Here is a 21,299-nt window from a genome sequence, read left to right on the forward strand (position 1 = left end):
CTTTCATCAAATTACCTTTCTTGAGAATTTGTGGGGATATGTCACATCTGAATAATTGTTATGGAATATTTAACTTCTTTGAAAAAAGATCTCTAAGCCAAAATTACTGACTTGCTAATGCAATTACTCTGTCATCCTGGAGGAGTCTACTGACAGTGGAACAAGTGTGTTACTTACTTCTTCTCATGATTATATCTGGGAAAGGCTTAGTCAGTACCAGTAATTAACTGGGAGCTACAAATTCAAGGTTAGAAATTATGTTCCATTTTTTTTATATTAACAGTGCATGAATTTACCTAAATTCCTAGCAAGAGCTCTTAAGGTTAATTCTGGCTTTTCTATGGATAATGAAATTAGCATTGACTTTTAATTTCATTTCTACTTATTTCTATTCCTTAGAATTAAATTTAAGAGTTAATATATTTCTACTATATTATATAAATTAAATCTATAATTATTGGTAATCATATTTGTACTCAATAATAAATAACTTACATACTATGTATTATGTTTTTCTCTATAGATAGTAAATCTGACACACTGACTCTAGAAGGAATATTTAAAGTTTTGAATGGTTTCAAGTGTATTTACTGAAATCCATTGAGTTTTTTACCTCCACATCTTCTACAGAGAAATATTGTGAGCTGAAAACACCCATTACTAACCCATATGGGGAAATTCTGAAATGCTTAAATTATTGAAAACGGTACAACATGGACTTCCTCTGAAAACAGAATGCTACATTAAAGAACAACAACTCTTCTGGCAATAATTTAAATTTAACCAGTTTGAAGCAGCAAATCTATCTTTCTAAACAACCGATGTGTTCTCCAACAGCAGTATCAACAGTGCACTTTACTGAATTAAAATGCTATATTAAAGCTGCTAATTTGCAGTGGCTTTTATGGAGGTATAATTTTCCATCTAAAATGTAAAATTCCCTCTACAAAAACACTTGAATAATTATGAAAATGTAAGTAATCCTTTGCTAAAAGTAATTATGGTAAGACTTTCCTCTGCCTTCAGTGTTTTATGCATGTGTTTGGTTCCATAAGCAAACTAATTAAAATGTTGCAAGACACACTGAAATGCTGGCATTTTAGATGGAAAGCAGTTGTACTCCTGGCAAAGACTGCTTCGTGTTTCTAAGGAATTTACAATTTGTAGTTATAATAAACTATTCAGTCAAGCAAACCGAAAACAAGAGCCAAAATCACACTCCCGGCTTTGGAGATTTGTAGTCACATGCCACCACAGAGCCGTGAATATTCTAAGTATAAAGTGTGACAAAAAACACATTTGATTTGTTAGCAAACATTCGGGCGAGGGTAGGATAAAACTGCAGTATCTATGTGGCTAAAAAAAGAAAAATAACTTGGAAGGCATCTTATAGTTTTATGTTGATTGTTTCCACAATTTGGAAATCAATGGCCCAAAAGGCTGGCAAAATAATGTTTCCACCACAGACAAGAATGCTCTAGCATAACAACTAATAAGGTGAAGGACTGTATTGTGCTGAGAGCACCAGAGATAAGCAAAGCTGCAGAATGATTATTGAGAGTGCTGCATGCAACAGATTGCATTTGAAACATGAAATGTTCATCCTCTTCACTGTTTGGTCAGCAATGCTTTGAGCAAAGTTTATTGAGTTGCTATTTTATACCAGTCACAGTGATAGGCACGAGAGTTTCAGGGGTATACAAGTCAAATATAGCAGCTGCCTGCATGGATTTTACAGTCCAATTTCTCTAGAAGGCAACTTAGTGTGATAATGAACATGGACTCCAGGGCCAGACCCCTGGGTATAAATCCTGACTTGTCTACTTAACATCGTGTGATGCTGGTCAAGTTAATTAATGTGTCCAGCATGCTCTTTGGTGGAATGGGAGTAATAGCTGTCTTGCCTCATGTGGTTGCTGTGAGAATTAAATGACTCACCCCATATATAAATGTATAATCCCTGGCATACATTAATATATAAGTTATTTGCTGTTTCTTTTATACCCACCCACCTCAGTCAGTGCTATAATTACTGTTTAATAAATTACATGATACCTATTATTACAGAAGGTAGCTATCTAGTAAATGTCAAAAATCAGAAAAGCACCATAAAGTGTATCTAAAAGCTGTAGGCATCTCAAATTCTTTACTATTTGCTCTGCAGGATACACTCAGGCCATTACCCAAGCAAGTGCGTGTTAAACAAGATAGAAGACATACAAATAACAGCTGGCAGCAGCAGGAGATGGTGGAAGATTCATTTATATGAGACAGAAGAAAAACAGCAGTTTGAAATTATTTGGTGTAGGAATAAAGAGTCTGCATAACTCACCAATACCCAACAGCATCACTGCATTGCAGAATAAAGCAAATGCTAATAATCTTAATAGTGATCTGGGTAAGAAAAACAGACAATATATTTGTTTTCTTTATTTTTATACTACTTTGTGATTATAAAAGAATGATACGTTCTTTGTAAAAACTTTTAAATAAAGAAAAGAAAAAAATAATTCCCGTAATCCACACATCCGAGTTTTGGTATATTCCCTTCCAATTTTACACACACACACACACACACACACACACACACACAAAGAGGGCCATAAAATACCAAGCTCTTTTTTTTACTTAACAATAATTTTCTCATTGTCATTGTCAACATCACCCTCATTATTTGTCATAACTCTTGCAGTGAAATTATTGTTTACATCTCTCTGGTCTCTTCTAGATTATGAGCTGCTGAGGACTACATGATCTGATTAATTGTGAGATCCCTAGGACCTAACAAATGGGAAACGTTTCATAAACAAATTTAATTAGTACTTCCCACAAAAAGTATTGACTAGATTTAATCAATTTTCATTGTCTGATTAAATGAGTGATTAATTCATCATTAGCCTACAGCATATTGAGTACTTGATTAGCTATTATGGAACATTTTTAAAAATAAATAAAGCCTGGTAACAGAATTGGCTGTACTGTGAGCAAGTGAAAATCAGCCCTGTTCCTAATCAGAATGTGATGTTCCTATCAAAACAAAAATGTTTCTAACGCGACATTGACAAGGCCACATAAACAATGCTTCTCCCAAGGTCTTATTTCACTATGAGATGACTAAAAACATCTCCTTTGGGTAATGCTGCTTTGTTTACCAATGCAATATATAGCTCTATTTTGTTCATCTTGTCCCCTCAACAAAGATATCCAATACTAAAGTACCCAGGTGCTGAGCTGTCCCATGCCTTGATAGCATCCAATCTGTAAACGGTCTCTGCTTTCCAAGACCCCTACTAGGAATCATTTGACAGAAGCCTAAACACTTTATAATGACCCTCTGCAAATCCTCTTACTGAGATCCTCCTAAGGTTCCTTCCCAGGTATGGTTTCCCTCACTGCAGGAAGATAAACCTGACACTGACTGCAGGTGTATTTCTGGTGATCTTCAACTGGAGGGCCCTGACATTTGTTGGGTCACTAAAAAATATAGACCTCTATACTGTTTTTACTTCATCCAACTGAACAGATACAGGATAGAGGGAAATGGATAAAGTGAGATGATTCCAAAGTCCTAAACCTAAACATATATTCAGAATGCTCACGTTCTTATTAGAAATGGGGAAATTGGAGCTGCTTTTGAGAGAACAATAGTTGAGTGTTAGACCTTCTCACTCTCCTGTTGAGTTGGCAGATGGAAAGGCAGAACTCTAGTTCTTGAGGGAAAACTAGGTTGGAATAAAGGATCTGGAAATCAGAGTAGCAATGTTGGCTGTTTATCTCGCACATACTGTGTACACTTACTATGTGCTAGGCTCTTTTCAACATAGATTAGACAGAAAATATCATTTAATTCTTAAAATATTTTTGGGATATAGCTCCAATAATTTTCCTTTAATAAATACGAAAACTGAGCCTTAGAGATTTTAGTTAATAGGTCTAAGGTCAAAAAGCAGTAAATGGTAGAACTGTTAATTGAATACTTGTCTGACTGGCTCCATGGATTCTGCCACGCCTTCCAATCATGCAATGAAGTTAAGAATTTGATGAGAATGTTGACAGAAGAAAGAAGGTCCAAGAATGTTGGTGATGGCAAATTTTTCCTCATCACTTAAAGAACTGTATTCACAAGAACCTAAACTAAACTAGCAACATTAAATATTCTCATGTCAAACACTTAGATTATATTAAAGCCAGCCTATATTATCTTCAGATATGACTGGGAGAAGAAAAGCTCTTTTGTCTTAGGTATCCTTTCAGATGGAAACAATAACTGTTAAGATATCAAGCTTACTTCTTAGAAATTGTTTGCCAGTGAAAACCTTAAAAAATATTTTTGCTATGTGACATTTTAATGCAGTGTAGTGCCCTCGGCATTTTATTGATACAAACACCACCACCAAAACCTCAAGGGAAACGCTGCAGCTCAGAGAGCCTGACTGATGTGCATGCCTGGACTTCAACATGGCTAAAATAAAACCCAAAAAGAATATGTTTGGTAACATCAGACAGGACTTAGGAAGGAGGCACAGCAAGGCCTTTTAAAAATGTTAAAACTGGGGAACCAAAGAAATCCTCTCAACTGGATGCAAATAACCTAACGTCAGAACTCTATAACATTGTTTTTGAAGGGGAATGCACTGGAAAAGAAATTTCTGCTTTAATGTAATTTTATAAATTAATGCAGGAACTCTTGGGGTATGTTTGTGGTTTAAATTGCTAAAATAAAATACAATGAATTGCAAAGAAAACAAATTATTTTGAAATACTGCTATCAAAACATTAAAAAATATAATATGGTAATACGTGTTCTTGTTTATTAACACACTAAATAACAGATTTCTTGGCAAGTCTAATAACAACTATTATTTCAAAGTGATGATAGGTATAAATGATAGTCCAAGATATCTTCAACGACAACAGATTTCTATGATGTCTATTGGTGACAAAGTCACAGGAATTGCCAAAAGTACTGTGTTTTTCCCCCATCAATTATCTTCTTTTAAACATATTTTATTGTGAAATATAACAAATACACAGAAAAGCAATAACTTTCAAAGTTCAATTTAACAAGTAGCTACAGACCAAAATTCAAAGAATGCTATGGGTTACAGTTCCACCATTTCAGTGATTTCCTTCTAAAATATATCTATATATATTTATATACATATGTATTTATATATTTATTATAAAGGTTTAGTATTTGTAATCCTTTGTTAAATCCTATCTTGTCTTTTGCTACCCTTTTTCTCTTGTTTAAACACTTTCTCAATCTTCAGGGATATCTGGGCAGTGACCGCCCTAACTTGTTCATATTGAAAAGGGGTGTTGACATTATGGGGAAGGGGGATTCATCGGCTGATGTTCTTGAAGAGGCTGTTGCCTCTGGGTTTTGGAACTTATCTAGCATAGGAACACTCTGGACGATTTGAGTTTCTGAAAAATAAACTTAGTGAGTGAGACTTTTATAGAGTCTCATCTAGGGACCTGGGTATTCTTGAGGAATTTTCAGGACTACTGTTGATTAGGGCTTGGCATACTGTGGCCATTGGAATATCTGGCTGCAGCTTGCATAACAGTAACCCCCAGGACAGCCTTTTGACTCTATTTGAAATCCCCTAGCCACTAGTACTGTGGTTTGTTGTCCACAGTCATAATTGAAAGAAATGCTGACTTTCAATTAGAGGCACTGAAAATAAAGATTAGTTTTCTCATCTAAGCATGCGTACACACACACACACAAACACGCACACACCCCTAAACAGCAGCATCAACAAAAAGTGACAAACATCTATGCACAGACCCCACGTTAGAATTCTTATATTAATGTCCCTACTTTATTGATATAATTTGCTACTTCCTTGAAAACATAAAGCAAATTAAATAGTCCTACTGGAATTTCAAGTAAACAAAACACTGACCACCTGAATGAGTGGAAAACTGAGAGGTAAATGCATCATGATATGCAAAGACATGAAACATGCTTGTACATATGGACCTTAATTTTGCAGCACGTTTGGAAATGAAATAGTTAAAATATATAGCAGCCTAATGAAGAAACCAAAATTTAGATTTGAGGTTTGACAGCTTTGCCATTAACGGAAAGCTAAGCCAGAATTAGGTCTTGGTTAATTACTGAAATAGAGAAACAGTGAATTCACCATTTTTTAAAAAAACAGAAATAGGTATGAATCTGCCAATCCTCCTTATTCTTTTGTGGAACAGACACCCTTATAACTAAGGTTAAGATGACCTTAAACATTTTTAGCAGGTGTTTTATTTTTGGCAAAGGAAATTATACATTCTAAGATAAAAGTAATACTTTTGAGTGAGAAGTGACTTTTTAAAAATTTACATAAGGGTAATTCTGAACAAGTAGAGGAAATGCAAGGCTGTGCTAATCTGAGCTAAAAATATCCTTGGGAAATAAATGTGTGTCAGTGAGTGCCCACTCATTAAACTAATTGCTTAGGCTTTGAAAATAATAGATTCTTGTCATAAAATGTGTTTCAGCAATTGCAATTCACCGTTCACCCTTCCTTCATACCCTCCTCTTCCTTCTGCCCATTTAAAAGAATTGTCCTCTATAAGTTCCTTCTGAAAATTAAACATAATGAAGGGAGGATCATTAGACAATTTTTAGAACACTAAATGTGAAATATCAAAGTATTGAAAATGCCCATGTCTTTGTTCCAATAGGCATTTGTAGAAATTGGAATGAGTTTTATAGTATTTAAAAGCAGAAGTAGAAATATACTAAAGGCCATTATTTTCAACTATGTCTATCTCTAAGAACTGAATATATGCACTTATTTGAAGTCTTAAAAGCTTTTTTTCCCCCTCCTTTGAATGTGCCTCTTTTGAGCTTTAACTGTAAATTTAAAGGGAAAGAATAGCAGCTTTTATGTATTTAAATACAGCTCAAATGGACCCACTTTTGGTTCTAATATCACTGACAGTCTGGGTTTGGATCATTTCTCAACCCTTAGATATGTCAAAAAAAAAAGTACAAGCAAAATGAACACATTTTATATAAATGCATGTTTGACTTACTTTTTGAAAATAGTTGGGAAAGGAACTTGACTACTAGTCTATCTCTGACAAAACAAATGTCATCCTTGTCAACATCTATTACAAAAAATCAATGGCAAATTCTTTGAGGATATCTCAGATGAATGAAAATCTGGGTCTGTGTTTTTATGTTTTTCACTAAATGAAACACTTGTAAAATTAGAAATGTTTGTGACTCACTATTTCAAATTTATCATGTTGAGAAAATACAGGTGTTTTCAGAAATGATATTTGATGTGGTGTTTTATGATTATATAAAAAGTACTTTGAATAATTATCTCTTTTTTTTTACTATAGCAAAAAATGGAGAATACAGATGGACATGAGAGAAAGAAAGTTGATTCATAGGAAGAAAAATGAGGAATAAAGTATCAATAGGAGAAAAAAAGAGATAGTTATAGAATGGAGAAGAATGGGGAAGAAATGGGAAAATAAAAGGAAAAGAGAAGAAGACATCAAGAAATTTTGCCTTTACAAATAATACTGAATGAATTATGTTGTATATATTCTATTTGGTATTTGTAGAGGTGTATCTTCAGTGTGCATAGCTATAAAAGGAATTGATGGCTTAACAGGAAATGGTTGCATATTTTTGTTAAATATTGCCAAATCCCTCTCCAGCAATGTATGAGAATAATTGTTTCTTCACAACTTCAACAGAGTGTATTGCCCAACTTTTAATTCTTGTCACTCTTATAGGTAAGAAATTGTATTTCAGTGGTGTTAGTTTAAGAAAGAAGTGAATTACGTTATCATTTGTATAGGGCAAATTGTAAATATTTCATGTGAACTGTCCATATAATTTACCTAATTTTGTACTTTTTGATCATTTTTTTCTTGATTTTTAGGAATTTATGTATTGAGCATATTAATACTTTATATAATTATATATATTTTTCTCATTTCATCTGTCTTTTGTTTATGAAGTTCTCTTGTTCATACAAAATGTCTCTTTTAAAAATTTTTATGTAATCAAATTTATCAATCTTTTATTTATCATATCTGAATTCTGAGCCAAGTTTAAGCTTTCTCTACATGTAGGTTACAAAGGAATTGTGCCAACTTTTCTTCTAGTCCTTGTATAGTTTTTCCTTTACCTTTGGATCTCTCACACATTTGAACTGTACTCTGGTACATGGTGAGAAGTAGTATTCAATTTTTTAAAACGAATATTTAGTTGACCCATCATTATTTACTTGAGAAACTTCTTTTTTCTAGGTGGGCATTGGAACTGAGACTCAAAATTTAGAGCCTCAAAGTGCTACACTTTCAAAATAAGGTAGACTGGAAAAATATCTTCCTGTTAGCAAAGGGAAATGAGAAGGAAATTTGCCTTTATTGGCCTGGGTTTTAGGGAAAATACTTCCTAGAACCTAAGGCAAAACTCAACAGATATAAAGAATGACTTTCATACAGATCATGCTTTCCTAACCGCAATACAATCAAGTTGGAAAACAGTAACAAAACACAACCGAAAAAACCATATGTGTGAAAAGTTTTAAACATGCTTCTAGTAGCTAATGAGAAAGTAGAAATAAGAATTAAAATTGGGAAATGCTTAAAATGAACATTTATAAAAACACTGTAAGTCAAGAAAAGTGGTAATTAAATTAGTGCATATATGAAAAATTATAAATTTAAATGTTTATATTAGAAAAGAAGAAAGTCTAAAAATTAGAAATGTCTAATAGGAAAAAATTGTCACAGAATGAATGAAAGAAATTGAAAGGAAATAAAGAAGGTAACAGGAATTAAAGAAATAGAAATATTAGAGAGTGGTAGTTCTAGAGTAGGGTAGATGTGGAGAAATAATCATAAACTACAAGTAGGAGAGCAGCTTGGTAAAAGCACTTTGGAGAGTAGTTTGTATTATCTAATTTAAAAGCAAATTCTCTTAAACCTAGTAATTTTCCTTGGTAAGGAAAGAAGTATTATATCCAGGACAAATTATGTACTCCCAGTAATAGCTCTTCTTTAGAGAGCCCCTGAGCTTGTTGAGAAACAAACAGACAAACAAAATCTTAACCAGTCTAGAGAATCCCTGGGAGGCCAATATGATATAGTTGGAATAACTATTTCAAACTAAAAATTCACAATCTAAGTCCCCCTAATTTGCTCTGGTTGGACGAGAGACTTCCATGGACCCAACACTATAAAAGCCATTTGAGGCCAAACTGGATTCTACCTACTCATCTCACATCACAGCCAGACAAGAACCAGCCAAAATTTTTCCAGGTTTATCAATATCTCCTCATAGAATTTAACAAATTCAGAACCTCCTTATAAATAATTATATGGACAGATGTTGCTTTGGGTTGTTTATATACATATACACACACACACATATTTTAAACTTTCATATTCTGAAATACTTTAAAATTCATGGGACCATTAGAAAAATAATACAAACCCCACACAAAGAATTCTGATATATCCTAATTCCCTCATATACCCAGATCCACTAACTTTAGCATTTTGCCATATTTGCCATATCATTCTATCTATCTATCTATCTATCTATCTATCTATCTATCTATCTATCTGGCCTTCTATCTAGCCTTCTATCTGTCTTTCTGCCTGTATGTGTATTTATCAATCTACTTTCTGAACATTTATAGATTGTATACATCATGCTCCTTGAACACTGAATACTACCATGTACATTTCCTAAGAAAAAGGATAATCATTTATGTATCCACCTTAAGTGAAGTTAATCAAGTTCAAGAAATTTAACATTGATATAAAGCCTACAGTCTGTGTTCCAATTTTTTCATATGTCCCAATAATGACCTTTTGAGCCTTTTCTCCTCCTTTGTTATCTCTCATCCAAGATCGTGTATTCCCTTTAATTGTCATTGTCTCGATGGTTGCTCTTCTCCCCTTTTTTTGTTACTGTGTGAACATATATACAACATAAATTTTCCCATATCAACAATTCCCAAGCATACCGTTTATTGGGATTAATCACAGTCATATGCTGAGGTACCCTTCCATTACTGAAACTTTCCCATCTCCCAAAACAGAAACCTTATCCCTATTTTCTGTTAACTCCCTATTTCCCCTTCTCCTTGCCCCTGGCAACATGTACACTAATTTCTGTCTCTATGAGCTTGCATATTCTCTAATAGTTTCTTTGTAGTTACCATAGGGATTAAATTTAAACTTAAAATTTCCATCTCTCCTAAATCTTTAACAATCCCATTTGCTTTGATATCAACTTAACTTCAATAGTGTACACAAAATATTTTCCTATACTACTCTTCCCTTTAACCTTTAAGTAGTTCTTGTTACAATTTGCACGTTTATACCTTAAGGATCCAAAAGCATTGGTTTCTTCTTACATCTTATGCATTTGCCTTTTAGCTTTTGTAGAAAATAAAAAGTAGAGTTAAAAACCAAAAACACAATAGTAATTTGGGATTTATATTTACCCCTGTTGTTACTCTTACTGGAGATCTGTATTTGTTCATGTGGCTTCCATCTATTGTCTGTTGTCCTTTCCTTGCCATCTGCAGAACTCTCCTTAGCATTTCTTGGAGGGCTGATCTAATGGTGACAAACTCCCTCAGCTTTTGCTTACCTGGGAATGACATAATCTCTACCTCATTTTTTTTTTTATTAAATTCAGTTTTATTGAAATACATTCACACACTATGCAGTCATCCATGATATACAACCCACTGTCCGCAGTATAACAGTTATGTGTTCATCACCACAATCTATCTCTGAACATTTTCCTTACATCAGAAAGAACCAGAACAAGAATAAAAAGTAAAAGTGAAAAAAGAACACCCAAATCATCCCCCCATCCCACCCCATTTGTCCTTTAGTTTTTATCCTTATTTTTCTACTCATCCATACACTAGATAAAGGGGATGTGATCCACAAGGTCTTCACAATCACACTGTCACCCCTTGTAATCTACATAATTATATAATTGTCTTCAGGAGTCCAGACTGCTGGGTTGGAGTTTGGTAGTTTCAGGTATTTACTTCTAGCTATTCCAATACATTAAAGCCTAAGAGGTGTTAGCTATATAGTGCATAAGAATGTCCACCAGAGTGACCTCTCGACTCCATTTGGAATCTCTCAGCCACTGAAACTATTTCGTCTCATTTTGCATCCCCCTTTTGTTTACCTCATTTTTGAAAGACAGTTTTGTCAGATAGAGAATTCTTGGTTGGCAGATTTTTGCTTTCAGCACTTCAGATATGTCACCCCATTGCCTTCTTGTTTCCATGGTTTCTGATGAGAAACAGGCAGTTAATTTTATTGAGGCTCTCCTGTATGTGACATGTTGCTTCTTTCTTGCAGTTTTCAGACTTTCTCTCTTAATCCTGGGCATTTGACAGTTTGATTATAATATGATGTGGCATGAGTCTATTTGGGTTTATCCTATTTGAGGTTTGTTGGATTTGTTGAATATGCATAGTCATGTCTTTCACTAAATTTGGGAAGTCTTCAGTCATTAATTCTCTGAATATTCTCTCTTCCCCTTTCCCTCTTTCTTCTCCTTCTGGAATTTCTACAATGTGTATACTGGTATGCTTGATGGTATCCCACAGGTTCCTCAAACTCTGTTTAACATTTTTTCATTCTTTTTTCCCCTTCTGTTCCTCAGACTGGATGATTTCAATTGCCTTATTTTCAAGTTCTCTGATTGTTTCTTATGCCAGCTCCATTTGCTGTTGAATCCCTCTAGGGAATTTTTAATTTCTGTTATTGTGGTCTCCTGCTCTGTCTGGTTACTTTTCATAATTTCCTTCTCTTCACTGATACTCTCTCTGTGTTCATCTTATGTTCACCTGATTACCTTCAGTTGTTTTTTAATTAAAGACTATGCCAGTTTGGATAAAAAAACATTTTCTTTTAATCCAATCTTGTGGGATATTGGGATTAGGTTGTTTCCATGGAGATGTGACCCAACCAACTGTGAGTGACATCTTTGGTTAGGGTATAACCTCTGATTGAATGTTTCCATGGAGATGTGGCCCTGCCCATTCAGCATAAGTCTTGATTAGTTTACCAGAGCCCTATAAAAGCTCAGACAGGAGCTCAGAGGTGATGCAGCTGAGAGACACATTTTGAAGATGGCCATTGAAAGCTAAAGCTTGCATTTTGGAGAATGTCATTTGGAAATGCAACCTGGGTGCAAGTAGATGCCAGCCATGCACCTTCCCAGCTAACAGAAGTTTTCCGGATGCCAATGACCTTTCTCCAGTAAAGGTACCCTACTGTTGATGCCTTACCTTGGACACTTTATGGTCTCAGTCCTATAACTCTGTAACCAAATAAACCCCCTTTATAAAAGCCAATCCATTTCTGGTGTTCTGCAAAATGACATTAGCAAACCAGAACAGAGACATTGTAGGCTTACTGAAAAATCATGCATAAAATTCTGAATTTCCATATACCACCCTATTATTAACATCTTGCATTAGTATGATACATTTTTTTTACAATTGAGGAAGAACATTTTTATAATGTAACTATAGTCCACAATTTACTTTAGGGTTCACCATCTGTGTTGTACTCTTTTAATTCTTTATCTATGTTTTCCTTTAATAATTTGAACATATTTAGGATGATTTTTAAAAAAAAGTCTTTGGTATGCCCCAGGTCCTCCTCCTTGATGGTTTCTAATGTCTTAATTTTCTCCTTTCTGTGAGCCGTCTCTTCTGTTCCTTTGCATGTTTTGTAATCTTTTGTTGAAATTTGGATATTTTGATATTTTAGTGTGTTTTTGCTAGAATTTAGCATCTGGGGTTTCTGTTCTTTAAGCTTGTATCCAGCTACTATTATGAGAGAGTTGTCCTTGAATGACAGGAGGAGCTAACAAAAAAAAGAAGGAAAAAAAGAAAACACCACTCCAAGTCTTTGCAGATTGACCTGTGTGAATGTCTCCTTCAGAAGTTTCCCATACAATGAGTTTAGATAGTACCTACAAGCCAAAGCATGGGGGCCTCCCTGATCCTTTCAGCACATGTTGTATTGTCTTGGGATTTGCCCATTTAAGTGGATACAAATATTCTCTCTTCCCTGGGAAACACTTTCCTCAAGGTCCCAGGTACTGAAGTGTATCTAGAGATAGCAATCCCTTGCCCTAGGCAGCCACTTGACTCTTCTCCCACAGCAATTTGTAGGAGAGCTTGGTGAGCTGCCTTCTACCCACAGGACAGGGCAAGTTCTGAGACAGCAATTCCCTCAGCAGACCACCAGACAGACTGGGCCAGGAATACGTGCTTCCACTAATCACATGAGTGTTACTTTGCTCCTTCTGGAACTGGGAGCAGGAATCCACACTGGGAGCTTGGGTCGGCTCCATGCCAAGCCACTGAAGGGACAGGGGAGTGGCTAGCCAGGGTGCTAGGAAGTCCTACTGTTTTTAAGCAGCCTTGTCTTGATTTCTTGCTTGCCCTGTTACTGCAGTCCTTTAACTGTTCTCTGGAGCTTTGAGAAAGATGTTTCTGGCAGATCTTGCTAGTTTTTCAAAGCTTCAGTAGGGGACAGAGACCTGAAACATCTGGCTCCACCATCTTGGTGGGGTGGGGGCCAGGTTGTTTATATTTTGAATAGGGAAAATAATGTAAGAGAGCTATTACAATTAGCCTTTCTGATTTTTTTTTTTCTTTTTTTCTGTCCCTCTCCACTGCCTGTTCTTCTCCATTACCTATCCCCAGTGAAAATACTGTCTATTCAGGATTAAAGTTACATGGACAGAATACTTGATAGACTATCTCAACCTCAATAAGTAAGGTTTCATTGGTAAAATAACCCACTGAAGATATAATATATTGTATTTCTATATGTGTTGTCAGTGAATCATCTTAAATTGTCCCCAGAACCATAATAAATCCTTTTTAGTGTTTGATTTATTTTGCATCTAACTGCAGTAGTTTATGAGCAAATTCCACTGTGTTTGCTTATAAAGTAACTATATATAAGCAAAAAGTCCCTAATAAGAAAACTTTTTTAATGGAAATAAATACATAGCATGGATAAATATTTTTTAAAGCATTTAAATTATTGAAGAATGATATAATTCTACCATTATTGGGAAGAAAAAAGAGACATGTCTCTATTTCATCAGTGCTTTATCTTCTGTTTCCAAATTTATCTGTAATTAAAATGAAAGCAATCTGTCCCAAAAGTGAACCCAATATTGGGTTATTATCCACCTTTCTTTGTTTCTTCACACTGATGAATTTGGTAGATTCAGCTCAAGGCAAAGAAGAGAACAACACTTACTGTCATGGGATTTAATGGATATGTTATAATAATACAGATAGGTATTCCTTATTAACATCTTTATTTTGATGCATAAAAAAAAACTGTGGATGTTCAGAGGAAAATTTTGGAATTGAAATAATAATAAATTAAGAAAGTGGTTTTATTAATATGTATATCTGTAAACATCTAATGATATAATAATAAAATTTTTCATTTATCAAACAATTGTTTAGTATTTTAATAAATCTTTTGATAAAAGTAGGAAATTATTATGCCATTTTAAGGGTAAAGTTACTGAGACATATAGTGATGCAGTAATTTACCTAAGATCATACTTTTGGCAAGGTGTAGAGCTGAAATTTCCACAGATATCTATCTAAACCCAAAGACTGATTATGCTACCACAGTACATATCAAACTTGACAGCACAAATAACGTTTTTTTTTTAAAGGATGAACAAGTGGCAGGTTTTCTTCTTCCTCTTTCCCTTCCCTTTTTCTTTTCTTTCAAATACTGTGGTTCTAAGTACACACAAAATAATCAGTATATATGCATGATATTAGCAAGCTGGGAATTACATCAACTGTCTACAACAGAAGTTCTAATTGGGGATGCAAAGATGGGCTCTACAGTGCCATTCCAGAAATGTTAGCACAATTTGGTTTTCATTTTTCTAAGGAGAAGTGCTTTGTTTCATTGCCATATTCTTGAAAGGATATATGACACATCCATTTCTTGACATTTTAATAATTATTTACCTAAAATAGTTATATTTGCAAGTTAAGACTGAAATGCACAGAACTTTCTGACCTTTATCAAAGGATGCATTGCATTAAAAATATCAAATATTCGGTTAATCCTAAGGGGGTAACACTGTAAGTAAATTCCATAAATGTGTCCCACTACTAATAAATGGTATGTTATTTGCATTTGCAGTTGTAAAGTATTGTTTACAAAGTTTTAGCGAGAAATTGAAGAATCTCACTCTATACAAATCTAGACTAAACACAGAAATTGTCTTCCCCAGTCCTACCATGCTTTTTGGAAATCTCTGGGAAACATCACTATATCTGGGTCTTTGTAGTTGCATTAGGGCCCCTGTGAGAGATTCAGATGGCAACTCTACCTACTCCTTGAAGAATGAAACATGATGTTCACAGAGCTGTAAGTCCTCCCTGGTTTGCCATGTTACCAGTTTTCACCATAGGGGCTCTTGGCTGCTCCCAATGGCTGTTCCCAACAGAAATGCTTTTCTGTAACAACTGCTTCTTTCAGTGGAATTATACATTGTTTCCATAAAGTAGCGACATGTATTAGCTTCCTAGGGCTGCCATAATAATATACTACAACTGGGTGGATTAAAACAACAGAGGTTTATTCCCTCACAGTTCCGGAAGATGGAAGTAAAAAATCAAGTTGTTGGCAGGGTTGGGTTTCTTTGGAGGCTCTGAGGGACAATCTATCCCATGCCTCTCTCCTACTTTCTGCTGGCTGCCAACAGTTTTGAGCATTCCTTGGCTTCTAGACACATCACTCTAGTCTCTATGACTCTGTCATCACATGACATTCTCCTCTCTGTATCTTGATGTCTGTCTCTGTGTCAAAATGCCCCTCATCTTATAAGAGCACAAGTCATAATGGAATTAAGACCCACCCTAATCTAATATGTTCTCATCTTAACTTGATTACAACTACAATAACCCTATTTCAAATAAGGTCAGATTCACAGGTTACAGGTGGACATGAATTTTGGGGGAGAACTATTGAACCTAGTACACCACTAACTGATTTGGAATGGGGCTGGATGTAAATAAGTTTAATTAAAATAAAATTTACTTGAATAAATACACTCTACTCACTTTATGACATATAAAACATCATGGATTAAGCCTTTAATTGAGTATCTAGAGGGCATCTCATAGCCAAATGTCTGTAACACATTACTAGTGTAGTTCTGAAATGTCACAAACGTGAAGGAGTTTTCTTTTAAAAGCTTAGTTCAAATCTGGGTATAACATCTTAAATGCTACACTTCTAGCTGCCATCTAAAGTTCTAATTTTACAAGCCTTGTGAGTAAGAGAGGGGCAATGATTTTCTCCTGCTTTTTCTCTCTTCTTTCTTCCTTTTCTTTCTTCTTCTCTTCCTTCCTACTTACCCTTTTCCCTTTGTCCCTCTGTCCTCTTCATCCCCTTTCCTCCCCTATCCTCCTTTCCCTTCTACTGCTTCCTTCTCCTCTTTCTCCTCCAGAAAATGCATGTACTCCACACAATGCCCCAAACTTGGGAATTACAAGATGAATAAATTATGCCCCTTCGAGTGTAGTCTAATGAGAAAAACAATAACTAAACAAGAGTTTCAAATAATTACCATAAGATTAGAATGTATACTTGACATAGCAGCTTCAGGAACATTTGTGAAATGGGTTTCACTTGCATTTTCAGTTAGCAATGAAGTATAAAGACATATTCTAGTCTTTAGATAATTCTGAATCACCCAGGGGTGCACACCCTTCTAAGTTACAATATAGGACTGAAAACATTTTTCCACAACCTGCTAAATACAGAATTCTCCCGAACTGGTAATGAGCTTCTGTCTAAATTTAAGTACTAGCATAGCTCATATTTGTTAAAAATGTATATAGCAAAATTGAGAATTTCTCAATCAAATGTGGTAAGAGGCTTGAAGATAACTGACACAACAATTGTTTAGTTTTTCTATCCCCTCCAATCCTATTAAAGTGATAGAAGAAACATAAAATTAAAAATAAATCTATATTATCATGGAAAATAGAAAATGACAATTAGCATAACAAAAATTTGAGGAATTACAGAAAGATTTAAAGTAAAGCAGATAAGCTCAAACTGAAGGTAGATGCCAACAGAGCTAGGAAATGTTCAGTTGGAAAACGTGAAAGAGGCACAGTGCATAAGACCTATAAAATTTTTGAAAATTGAAAATAAACCATCTTAAAACACAAAAAGTACAAATCACAAATAAATAAATGCTCAATTAAGTTTCCTAAGAACTTAAAATTATTAAAAAAAAAACGTTGTTATATATAGCATTTATAGAAATGCCACTACATTTGCTATAGTTTTGAGGTTAGATATTCTCAATTGGCAAGAATACCCTTGTATGATGATCAGTGAAAGACCAGAGCCAAATGTATTAAATTACTTTGGGCTAAATAATTTTAAAAATAAAAATGTTAATGTTTTTATTTTTTAAAACAGCAAAAATATTTGCACTCATTGTTGATATTGGAAGATTTTAATATGTCTGATATTTTTGTTGGGGCCTCCAAAACTGATTCGTAAAAGTGAATTTTTGCAGTTTAACATTGAGATAGCCCTAATACCTGAGGCAGCACAGGTGGAAGCAAAATCCAGTCTCTGGGTTTCTACCTGTCAAGGTAGAAATCTCATTTAATGAGTTGAGGTGTTGAGAGAGTTGAGCCAGACTAAATTGAGTACAACTTGATAACTAAAGTGGGCTATTAATACCATAGGAGACCCTCAAAGTGGGTGAAATGGCTGGAGAATGAGGCTGTCTGGTATCTAAGTAAGCATCCGGATCCCAGTTTCGCCAAGGAAATCCTGTTCTCAGAAAAAAAGTTTCCCAGAGCCCCTGACTCAGAAAAGTCAGTTGGAATGCATGTTCCCAGAAGCCTCATCTAATTACATAGCTCTTCAAGAGTGCTGACTTTGGTCAATCAAGTTGCTGTTCATATATTATATATGTATATATATATATATATATATGAAAAACTGATGAAATCACCAAAATTTTGAGGAAAATTATTGGCTAGAAAGATTGCAAAAAGAAGAACTAATCCCAAGGAAACAGAGCTAAGGCAGGAATGAGAAGAACTATTTTGATAAAAATAAAAGTATAATTTCTATCTTCAAAGAGATTCAGGAAGTTATCACAAAAGTAAAAATAGAAAGTCCTGTTATTTTTTTTTTTAAGCTATGTTCTTAGAAATTAAAAGTATGGTTGTCAAAATTAAATTAAAAAAAAAAAAAACTTACAAGTAGAAAATTGGCCTATGGTAAAAGAGCTAATCAGTGTCTTAGGAAGTTTAAAGCAGGGAAGGATTGTTCCAGAATATAGAATATGGAAGTATTAATATACTCCCTACCCCTCTCCCCTACTTCTAGACAGTGAAAACTCCAAGAATATAAGTAACAATTCAATGAACTGTCAGTGAGAAGAAAGATTTTACCTAAGAAGAAACAAGAAACAAACTACTCATTTGTAACAAAGAATGCCAACACAGTAAATCAAAGAGAAAAACAAAGACACAAATATTAGTGGAGCAATAAGTAAAACCGGCTACGGTATAAGAGTTGTGAACTGAAAAGTATACTGATAGCCCCAAAAATTCAAAATAGAGAAATTTTCAGGTACACATGTATTCAGAAAAATCACTATCCATGGAACTTTAAAAAAGATATATGAGGATATGTGCAATCAAATTAAAAAAATAAATTGCAGGAAAAACAAAGACTTGGTATACAAGAAATAAGAATGAGCAAATAAAACAGTAAATGACAGTGATTAACTTAATATATGTGTTAATAATAGCATTTCTAAGTTAACATTCATAAAACAGAAGTGAATGCATAATGCAATAAAAATAGATATTCACAATAAAAGCTGACAAAAATGTAACCCTGTGGAAACAAATGGCATGCAATGAAAAACCAATTAAAAGATTACTTAGAAATGGACCTGGAAATGGCTTGCAGTTTTCAATGGCTCTTACAAGAGTCCAGAAGGTAGAGTGAAGGGAGAAGAGAATTACCATTCTTTAAGTTGGTATTGTCTGAATTGTTTAAAATGAGAATATACCACCTCTTTTATTTAAACTAAAAATATCTATAGCCATAGGCAGGGTTTTCCCACATTTACTATTTGCCTAAGCAAGTAAGTTACAGAGCAAGATACTGAAGAATTACTTCCTTGAAAATTACGGGATTCAATTCAAAGCAAATTGGTTGAACATTAAACAGGATGCCAGTTGATGCATTTTATAGCACCACTTTATCAATTTACTATATCATGAATTACTACATAAATATTAATAATAACCAAGTAGATTGCAAGCACACACATTCCACTGAGTTTCATTACCCTGTGTTCTGAAAGGCATCATGAAAAGATACATATCCTTTCATATAATTTAAAAACTTAGGCAACTTCTCAAATATCACCTGCTTATCTCCTGTATTCTTTCCATGGTAATAATGCTATGGAACTGTCTATCCAGCCTCCTTGGGCAGTGGCACAGCCCATTGGCACTCATTTTGAATCCTTTGGTTTATCAACTCAGTGCTAAGGGCCTCTCAGAGTCATTCCTGTCCATTAATCCAGTCTGGCACCCTCAAATTCAATTCTCTCAACCCAGAAATCTGAGCTGTGAACACTCATCAATGAGTGAACACAAACCTCAACATTTCTTGTCTGTTTCCGGCAAGTGCTTTCTGACTGAGCCATCTGGCTACTTGTTCTTGGTCTGTGTCGTCTGTTTACTATCTCAGTCTGTTTTTTCAGCATTACCTCTTGCAATTTTTCACCACCTCCTGGCTTCCTTGTGAAGACTGCTTTGGAGGTTTGAATTATCATGCTAGGGTTCTCATATCACATCCCAAGATTGTATATGTGTTCACATTCCTGTCAAAAGACATCTGTTTCCACTGATATAAGAAATGATGGACACTCTATGGGAGCATATGATAGAATACCACCCTCTATGGCAGAAATTGAAAAGATGAGGGAGATAAGGGTTTTTCATATTGCTAAGAACATTTATGAATGCCATAAGGAAATCAGTATAAATTTTGGGATACACCGATTTGTATTTTCAGAACTTACTACTTCTTATCGTAGAATTTCATAAGTTTATAACCTACTCTATAAAATAGTTCTTCTGATTTGTCTAGACCAGTGTTTTTCAACTACGGACAATTTTCCTCATTGGGGACATTTGAAAATCCCTGGAGATATTTTTGGTTGATACAACTGGAAGATGCTCCATGGCGTCTTGTGAGAAGAAGCCAGGGATGCTGCCGAATAGCCTATACTGCATGGGTACAACCTCGACAGCAAAGAATTAGTCCAAAATGTCAACAGGGCCAAGGCTGAGAAACCCTGAACTAGATTCTATATTTAGATGTTAATTCTCTTTTACAGTTTCCTATTTTTGTATCTTTGTAACTTTTTTCTGGGTAATTTCCTCACGTTTAACTTCTGATACACTAATTCTTTCTTCAAAAGTGCCTAAACTGCTTTAACTACTTACTGAGTTTTAAATATTTCTACATTTTAAATTCATAATTATATTTGATCATATTCTAATTTTCAAATAATTTTTCAATGTATTCTAACCTTCCATTATACATTGTGTCTCTTGTATCATTTTAATGACTTAAAATCTATTTTATAGTTTCTCTCAGAGTACTCTATCTGACTTTTAAAATTTAGATCCTCCTGTGTATTGTGTTTGCTTTCTGTCCCTCAAGGTGGCCTATTTACATTTGTTGATCATGTGTTTATCCTTAGTTTGGATTACATTTTACTAGGGGAATCTTGTATGCTCTGGGTTGTGGAAGTGGCTGTAAAAAGACACTTGATTTTTGTTTGCAGGGTGATCCAGCTGTTTCACAGAAATGGGCAGAGTTAAATCTGCATTTTTTAGTTGAGATTAACAAACACAGGTTGTGTAAATTTGGTATCGTTTTATTTTCCTTAGATGTTCAAGCAAATATTAAGCAATAGGTTGGCGTAAACAATGGGAATTTATTCACTCATGGTTTTAAAAGTTAGGAAAAAGTCCAAATCAAGGCAACATCAAGGCAATGCTTTCTCCTTGGAGACCATAGCATTCTGGGGCTGGCTGCTGGCCATCCTTGGTCCTTAGATTGTCACATGGCTAGACACACAGTGGTGTCTCCTGGTCTCTCTCATCTCTTCCGGGTTCCACTGATGTTCAGCTTCTGGC

The sequence above is a fragment of the Choloepus didactylus genome, chromosome 1 (genome assembly GCF_015220235.1).
Source record: "Choloepus didactylus isolate mChoDid1 chromosome 1, mChoDid1.pri, whole genome shotgun sequence".
NCBI classification, from domain to species: Eukaryota; Metazoa; Chordata; class Mammalia; order Pilosa; family Megalonychidae; genus Choloepus; species Choloepus didactylus.